This window comes from Cupressus sempervirens, chromosome 5, assembly GCF_028749045.1.
Source record: "Cupressus sempervirens isolate cs-2001-9-10 chromosome 5, ASM2874904v1, whole genome shotgun sequence".
In the NCBI taxonomy this organism is placed as follows: Eukaryota; Viridiplantae; Streptophyta; class Pinopsida; order Cupressales; family Cupressaceae; genus Cupressus; species Cupressus sempervirens.
This window is the reverse complement of record NC_143122.1, coordinates 716,721,488-716,731,022: the sequence shown is the minus strand read 5'-3', so window position 1 is coordinate 716,731,022 and position 9,535 is coordinate 716,721,488.

Sequence of the window (9,535 nt, the reverse complement as noted above, 5' to 3'; positions counted from 1 at the left end):
CCATTCTCAAAAATAATAGACTCCAAACCTAATTTCCATCATAGGTGTATAACCAAATCAAGAACCTCAAAATGTGTAGAATACTGCCCATGGTGAAAGAACTAATTGAAGCTTATCTTAGAAACCATAGTAATCATCTTATTCAAAAATTTGATTAACTGCACTACCTACCTATCCACAACTTTTTGACAAGAAAACATAACACTTAAATTTGCTTCCACTCCTTAGGTAATAGATCATCTCCTTCTGCCAGCTCCAAGTGCACTAGATGATTATCAATTTGTATGATGTAAATAATATACTTATCTAAAACCCCCAAGTCTTATTTTGTGCCACGTCAACACTATTGCTTCCCTCTTCCTCATGGACATGCTTTATTAACTCGTCTATCACCCTCACTTTTACTATCAAGTTTTCAATAGCCTATGAGGGAATAACTTCTCTATAATGCTAGATAATATGATTAACTAGCCCTAGACTTCCCTCGACCAAATCTTTCAAAAATAGCCACATAAATTGAATAAACTAAACATCACCTCTAATTTTTTGAATTCCAGTCATACCCTCGATTGGTGCCATACCCACTGCCAAGTCATAGTTTCAAAGAGATACCCTGATGTCTTCCTTCCCAGTAAAGCTACCACGAACTACCTTCTCTACAAGACTCTCAACTATGACCATATCCTAAATGAGATCAACAAAGTAGGTAAGAAAATAGGAGAGAATTTGAGATAGAAGAATGACCCTCATAAGTAATGGAAAAAAGACATATGGGCCTATATAAAATCCATAATACACCTCTAACAATATACCCAATTCATTTTTAAAACTTCTTGTAACTCTTGTTGCAACATGTGACCTAGCTATGGACTTTCCCAAGATTTATCCTTAATGAAGACTCTAAAAACTTTTCTTGCATCCTCTAGTTGTCGGTGGTTACCACTACTATTCTATGGGCCTACAATGACCCGCCCCCCCCCAACCACCTAAGAGAGAGGACTCATATGGCTATTCGGTTGGCCCATAACCCTCCCTTAGCCAAGCACTCAATTTTTACCATAAACAAACTACTCAAAAAAGTATAATTTCAAATGCAAGACCACATTCTTACATAGCTTCATCACATGAGTGAACCTTAATTACAATAAAAAAATATTGCCACCTCTCCCTGGCATAATCTAGTACCATCAAAAACAAATCCTTTCATTTTCCATGAAGGAATTACATTATACTAACTAATCCCACATAATGTACTTCCATGACCTACTTGCATACCAACATTAAAGCCAAATCCCTAGCTAAATCTCCTAATAATGTCCAAAAGTGCTCCTTTATAATTATACTAAACCTTTAGTAGCCTAAATAAAATATTAAGATCTGTGTAATTGCAAGTTGGAATAAGAACACACTAATTTGTACCCTAGAATGAGTTTCAAATTATACAATGATGGGCTTAAATTCAAAATCCAAATGATCACTTATCTCGACTCTAGTAAAATTCACATGTTTTCACACGAAACACCCATTTTGATCTATTAATTAGTAAAAACATTTTCCTGAACTAAAATACTATAGTATATTAGATATTTTGTTTATCATGATCAATTATCTTAAATAAGTTTGGAAAAATCCCTAAAGAAAAATTTGTGATCCTCATCTCTTCCCTCTGTAAATCACAACCTAGATTAGACAAATTATCTGCTACTTGATGCCCTTCTCCTATGAGAAAAAGATGCCACTTTAAACATATCAATGATGATCAAAGATTTTTTCAAGATATAACCAAAATTCCAATTAACTTTTTTTCTCTTTAAACATGAATTAATCACCAATTTTGAATCTCCCTCAATGTGAATATTTTCTATCCTTAAATTTAATGCCAATTCTACTCAAAATAAAAGTGCTAAGGATTCTTCATTATTGTTGGTTCCTGCTAGAATCATTTGTGACAATATTTCCACCACATTACCTTCATCGTCTTTAATAAACACCCAAACCCCTGAATCCCCAGGATTACCTCTTGAACAACTATCATCAATCTCACATCCTACCTATTTAATTTAACACATGGGCCTGAAGAAATGAAATTATAGCTCAGACAAGGTAATTTAATCCATCTATTTGACAACATAATGTCCCAACCTATAACAATTAGGTGGTCAATAGTTTTTCTTTCATAAGATAAAACTACTTCCCCCACTAAGGATTCTAAAGCTAACAACTCTCCTTCAACATTCAAATGTTGATTTCTAAAAATTTATTTATTTCTCTCCCATAATATTGCCCAAATTACTAATGCTGGAATACATTTCCAAATACAAGAGAAAAAAGAATGATTTTCTAGGCATGGCTAATCCTAGAACATATCCCATAATGTATTTGGTAAATGCATCATGAAATTTAATTTCTAAAGAATGAAGACCCAACATTGTTAAGCCACTTTGCATTGAACAAAAAGATGATCAACTAACTTGTCTTCCTCCAAATACAAAACACATTGAATATTTTTCACAATTTTCAACTTCTTCAATTTATCCCTAGTTACTATTCTCTTCTTCAGGGGAAACCAAGAAAAACATCCTACCTTTGACACAACAACTAGATTCTAGCAGAATTTGAGTGTCCTTGACATCCTATTACCTACTTCTAAGCTTTTGATAGCCATGTATTTTAATTTCATTGAGTATCTCCCCTTCTAACGAGGGATCCATTAAACCTCATCTTATTGATTAGAAACTAAGACAATTCTTTCCTTACACATGCTACAAAAGTCCTTTTTGACCTTTTCTAAAATTAATAAACTATCTAGACTTTTCGAAGTAACTAAACCTGTGACTAGGTCTAGAAATTAAAAATAATTTGCAATACATGAACCCCATTGATCACAAAAGATCTAGCTCCAAGCCTTGAAGGATTGCAATTTTATTGAATCTAGATAACCATTCCATAAGTCTTCCCAAAAAAGGTGCATTAATCCTATTGTTAATTTTCCAAGACAAGTATCAAGTGACCGATTCTCGTGAATCCACCATAAAATTCCAAATCCCTAAGCCTTTAGGTAAAATTTCAATAGTAAAAATTTTAGAAGGTTTTGATGAATCTAAAAATTTCCTTTGCATGATTCTACACCATTTTTCCTTAACCTTCTCATACATAAACCAAATCAACTTGCCACCAAAAGTTTTATTTCTCAAAGCTAGATTTGGAAAACTAATCCTACCTTTAGATTTCTCATATGGAATTTCCTTAAATGATATTAACAAATTTTTTCTAACTCATGACCTATTCTCTGTCCATAAGAAATCTCAAATTATACCTTCTATCTTCTTAATCATACTACTAGGTGATGATAATACAGAGAAGTAATAATTTGGGATAGCAACAAGGACAAACTTAATTAAGAGAATTCTACTAGACAATGACAACCATCTAACCTACCATGACATATTTCTAGCTTTGATTCTTCCAATAAAAGACTTTGTTACTACCCATAAAGAATGGGACAACCAACTATGTAGAAGGTAGTCGATCTTGCTCAAAATCCAAAATCTTTCTAACCTTCTTTGAAATACCATCAATAGTAAAGAACATTTTTTTTTTTGATTTAGCAATGCTAATCTTTTCTCTTGATATCTTTGTCTGATGGTTTAGAACATTCTTCACGTTCTTGACTTCCTTCACACTAGCTAATCCAAAAAACAAGGTGTCATCGACAAATATATAACTCTATTGTTGTTTAGTTCAATAATACAACTCAAATTGAGACATTAAACCATACATTAGAATATATTAATATTAATAATATCAGAGATACAAAAATAAAAATTATTAATGAATATAATATTATATCAAAATTAAAGGCGCTATAATATTTGGATAATTTATTATGTCTTTCTATTTAGGGTTTTACTTAAAAATGTTATAAAATCATAAAAAAAATATTAACTCTCAACTAGAGCTTTATTGAGAATTATACTCACCTAAATGGAGAACCTAAATAATTAAACCCTCACAATAAAAGTTAAAAATAAATAGATCTTACACCTAAATAGTTAGAGATAGGGGGTAAATAGAGAGAAATACATGGTGAGAGAAGAGTTGAAAATAGTGGAATAAGGTGTGTACACACACACACACACACACACACACACACACACACACACACACACACACACACACACACACACACACACACACACAGAGAGAGAGAGAGAGAGAGAGAGAGAGAGAGAGAGAGAGAGAGAGAGAGAGAGAGAGAGAGAGAGAGAGAGAGAGAGAGAGAGAGAGAGAGAGAGAGTAGATGGTTGGCTAATAGGAGGAGAGGGATATGTTAGAGAGAGTTCGGTAAAGGAGAAATATTTAGCCACATGATGAAAAAATGGATGGTAGTGAGGGGGAAATTAATGTTAGAGGTCAAGAAATGGAGAAGGAGGAGGTTAGAGATTAAAAGGAGAAAGAGGGGGAGAAACATCAGGAGAAGGGTGAGATATAGATTGAGAGAGAAGATAAATAGTTCTTAGAGTAGATAAATATGGTAGAAGAAAATGGTTATAATGCATGAAAAAGAGATATAATTATATTAAGGAGAGATACATGAGGTAGAAATAGATGATCTAAATGAATGTATTGTGCGGGGGGGAGAATGGGATAAATAGGAAAGTCAAACATGTGAGGTAGATAAAGAGGAGTGAGAAATAAAGCGATGAGATAGAAGTAAAGAATGGGGATAATTAGGTATTGGAAAATATAAATATGGTGTGTGTGTGTGTGTGTGTGTGTGTGTGTGTGTGTGTGTGTGTGTGTGAGAGAGAGAGAGAGAGAGAGAGAGAGAGAGAGGTGCATGAGAGGGCACAAATTAAAGCATGGATATCTCTCAACATCTTTTATATATATAATATTTATGTAAATACTATCTTTTGAAAAACTTTTTAGTGATGGACATTGTATTTTTAATGTAACCTTCCGAAAGAATGAAATTTAATTTGATAGCTTCTATGTAAAGCCCAATTACAAATTCCTCAAGATATTTCAACCTGTTAACAGTTTCCCTATTTCCTATAATCTCTAATTTCCATAGTTTTAGAATCCAAAATTGGTTAGTACAAATGATAATATGAATTACAAAAGTGGCTATATGAAAAATATATTCACAAGTATCAAAAATTTATTTATATAATCACTCTTTAATTTATTAAAAAAATGATGATTTTAATAAATTCCCAAGCATGTTGTAGGATAGTTCTTAAATACTTGAGAAATACACTTTCTACAATATTCATTAAAATATCTACATCATGTTCATTCTTTCAAGGAACAAGTTTTGATGAAAACGACAACACTTAAAACAATGTGAAAGAAGTGATCATCCCTAAATGTATGAAATAAATTGATTAAATTATATGTCTTCTAACATTTATAATAAGTTCTCATGAAAATAAATATCCTCTTTAACTTTATGGGAGTCATATTTTAGCTCTTCCTTAATAGAAAAGTGTTTTCTCCACTGGACTATCTTCTTAACTAGCTAGACCACCTTTTTCTAGACTACTAGGCTCTAACTCCCTAGATCTTTATGAAATATAAATATCCCTACCTTAACATGATCGGTCAAACTAGATTCCAATTGAGAAAATATCTCTAAAATAAAAGTCTCACCACATCACAGAGATCTACAATTAGTCCAGGCTTGAATCTTCTTAGAGGAATCTTCAAAGATCTTTGTAAACCCTCTTCAAATATCTACATTCTTAAAAATCACCAACTAGATCAAACCTTCAATCAACAAGATCAAATTTCCATCTTCCTAACAAATGATTCATCCACTAGTTCTGTGCAATTGTAAGTTATAAGCATGATATGATACTTAAGGACAAATATATCTATGGCTCCACAAGGAACAACCCACCACATGATCAAACTCTTCTTTGATACCACTTGATGAAGTGCAAGGTAGGAGAATCCCCCAAGGAGATGTCCTAGCCCCCAACATATAACCAAATAGTAGAAGAACAAAAAATAAAAAAAGATTTAAATCCAAAATAATATCGATTACCATAATATAATCAATATGTTTTCAATTGATATGCTCAGATGTAGGGCCTTCCGGGTTATGGCCAAATGAATTAGCAAATACAATAATCGTTGTATAGGATCTTGTGAGATCGAAACCCTAGCTAGCCTAGATCTACAATTTGGTAGAGAATTTCAATAGAAGAATATAATATTTTTCTTGCAAGCAACCAAAAAAATTCTTGTTTCCCAAGCCACATCTACTAGCTCTATTCATAAAATTTTCTCTTCTTAGCCACTTTATGTTGAACTGAAAAATGACTATAGACTCCACAAGACCCTCTACTATACTAAACTAGGCCACAAGTCATCCTAGGATAAAAGGACATTAAACTAAAACTCCTATTAGGTAACCCTTCAAGCCATAAGTCAAGTTGATAGGAAATATTGAATAAGGAATATTCCACAAACTTCTAAAATGCCACCTTGGTAAATAAAATGTCATTTCCCTTCATTTTCTCCATTATTATTTTTTCTCTAATTTTTATCACTTTCTCTCTCCTCCACAATTTTTTTTTTTGAAATTTAAATTTTGCCCCATCATATTTTCTAATGCAATATACTCATATATCATGAAGTTAAGACTTGATAGCTTATGCTTTTATCAAAAAAATTGCCATGGATTTGTATCGATTTTGGTGTAATGAGAAGGGTTTGAAGACTAATTACCTTCCAAGTGGGTCTCTTGAATAGAAATATAGAAGAAATACAATGCTTGAGGAGAATTTTCTAGGCTTCATCTCTAGTGAAGGGACAAAATACCCATTTGGCATGTATGGATATACCACATTTCTGAGGCAAAAAAAGGCCAAGACCTCCACAATCCTTGGGCAAATAACATGACTCCGAAGTGACTCTATTAAAACCATGGTGATAAAATCGCAAATCCAAGAGTATTTATGTGATGAGCTTCACCATGTTCAAATAAGAGGCCTTAGGAGGGGCCCAATGTGAAGATTAATGGACATGGGAAACATTTAAAATCTTGTAATCTACTAATCAAATAAAGAAGGTCAATGAACTAGGTACCCATCTTTTCTAAAATCTTAGCAACCAAAGAGTTACAAAGGTCCACAATAGAGAATTGAAAGGTGAAAGGGATACCCAAGGAATGGAAGATATCTTTGTGTTGAATCGATTTCCAATTATATTTATAAATTGAAGGTGGAGTGGGAAAAAGTGACTATGTATAGCACAATATTTTTTGACACTGAATTGCTACATAGAAGGAAATAATTTATTTGAAATTCTTAAACTTTTAATATCTTTATGAGGGGAGACATTGATAAATTTACAAGTGTATAATTGATCCATTCATAAAGCCTTTACGAGGGGAGAAATTGGTACTACCTCTAGAAATATTGAGCGTGAATAAATTAGGACCATTTTAAGTGTTAATGCTTTATCAAATAGGATTATTCACCTAAATATTGGGTCCACTTAATTAACAAACAAAAAAATTGAAATTTATCTATTATATTTTTATAAAATAAGGCATACTCATACTCATTTATAGGGATATATTTTCAAATATTTCTAATTCTCTTCCCTTATAAAAGAATGATATTTTAGGTTAAGATGCACATTCTTTCTATCCACTATAATTGCATCTCCCATACAAAACTAGAAATTTATAAATGTAGACACATTAGAAACATTAAATTTATATATTGTAAAAAAAATAAAATCTAAATGTTGGAGGTATATTCCACAACCATCCCATTAACATAAGATTTATGTTATCTTAGTTAAAAAAGATTCATACGTGATCATGGTTTCAAGTATTAGGGGTTCATGTGATGCTGTATATACTACCTTACCAAATGTTCTTTTGTTAATCATGAAATATGATATAAGATGACAATTTTAAATTTAGAGAATTTGAAAATGGCAATATTCAACATGATATAAATAAATATTCTATACCTCCTACATATATCTTCCTTATGTGAATAATTTAGCAAAAACTATTATAGGAAACAACATGAAATCTTGTTCATATTAAAAATAGTAATGATGACATGACATGATTAAAGCTTAATTTTAGGGCACTCACAAACTTGCCTCTCATGATAAAATACATAGTTTATGACTAGAAGGATGAGATTCACAAATCTTAAATTCAAGTAGCTAATAATGTCTTTGACATTAATGCTGGGATAAAATGTATAACCAATGAATTTTATGCTTTCATAGTTTTTGATATATGTAAAGGTTCTCCTAGGAAATCAATTGTTAGACTAGTTGCAAAATTATTAGCAATATGAAATTATTTCAATGTTTCTTTCTTATATGGAAGAATATTTGGTGTGAAAAAAATAGTCTTTCTTATTTGAAATTCAAACATTTGATGTTAGTTATCACTTAGCTTTGGCTATTAGACGAAATAATTTTTATCTCTTTACATCCTTGGATTCTATTAATTGGACTACCTATTGATTGTAGCATTGTTCGAAAGAATATTGTCAACTAATATTCAAAATATATGTAGGGTTGTGTTTTGTTGTGATTGAATAAATTTTTACCCATGAGTTTAATTTTTGGTTGACATCCTTAGTGAATTTTCGAGAACATAAATTAGAAAAAAATGTATTAAATGTGCTAATTTAAGATATGAAACAATAATTTTATTAAGACCCAACAACTAAAAATGTCTAACAATTGAACCAGATAAGATTGAGGATTGTATTAGGGATAGTGAGGTGGCCTAGGTTTATATATGGGAAGGTGGTTTGTTAATGTTCATGGAAGGAATTGAAGGGTATGATAAGGACGTGTCCCTAAAATTCATCAACACTTAGAATAATAGAAAGGTAAACATTAATGGGGTGTTGTTTAAAATGATAGAGGAACTCATTACTACAGTTGGTGGGTTATCTCTCGAGGGAAGGATTTGGTATAAGTAGGCTAGGATTTCTGATGGAACAAGCTTGAGGAAATTCTTTGACCCTAAGGAGGATCTTATTCACATGCATGGTAGTTTTTAGAGGGAGGGCCTACCCAAACCTTGGGACATTGTGTGATATGTTGTTATGCACTACATAACTCTCCAAGAACAATTTTAGGTGTCGTATTATTACTACTTTTCTATTTTATACCATTTCATGAACAAGAACCTCACTTCCTTCCCACACCTTATTTTTCTTTTAGTGGAGGATAGTGTGTTTAATGTTAGGAAAAAGAGGTAGGAAGTAAGGACCTTTTATATCCTACACTAGGTGTTCATTTTTAAACTTTACAAGCTCAAACTATCCCTCAACCTACCTCTTCTTGTTAGCCCCCTTGCCATTGTTACTCCCCAAGTCTCAACGAACCCTCGCCCTAATTCTGCCTTAATAGTATGGACAAAAATACCATGAGTAATAGGAAAAACATCATTATTGTTTACTTCTATACTGATACTAAGCAGAGTAATGAAGCTATGAGGAGAACCATCAATGGGATTAAAATGAAAAAAATTAAGACA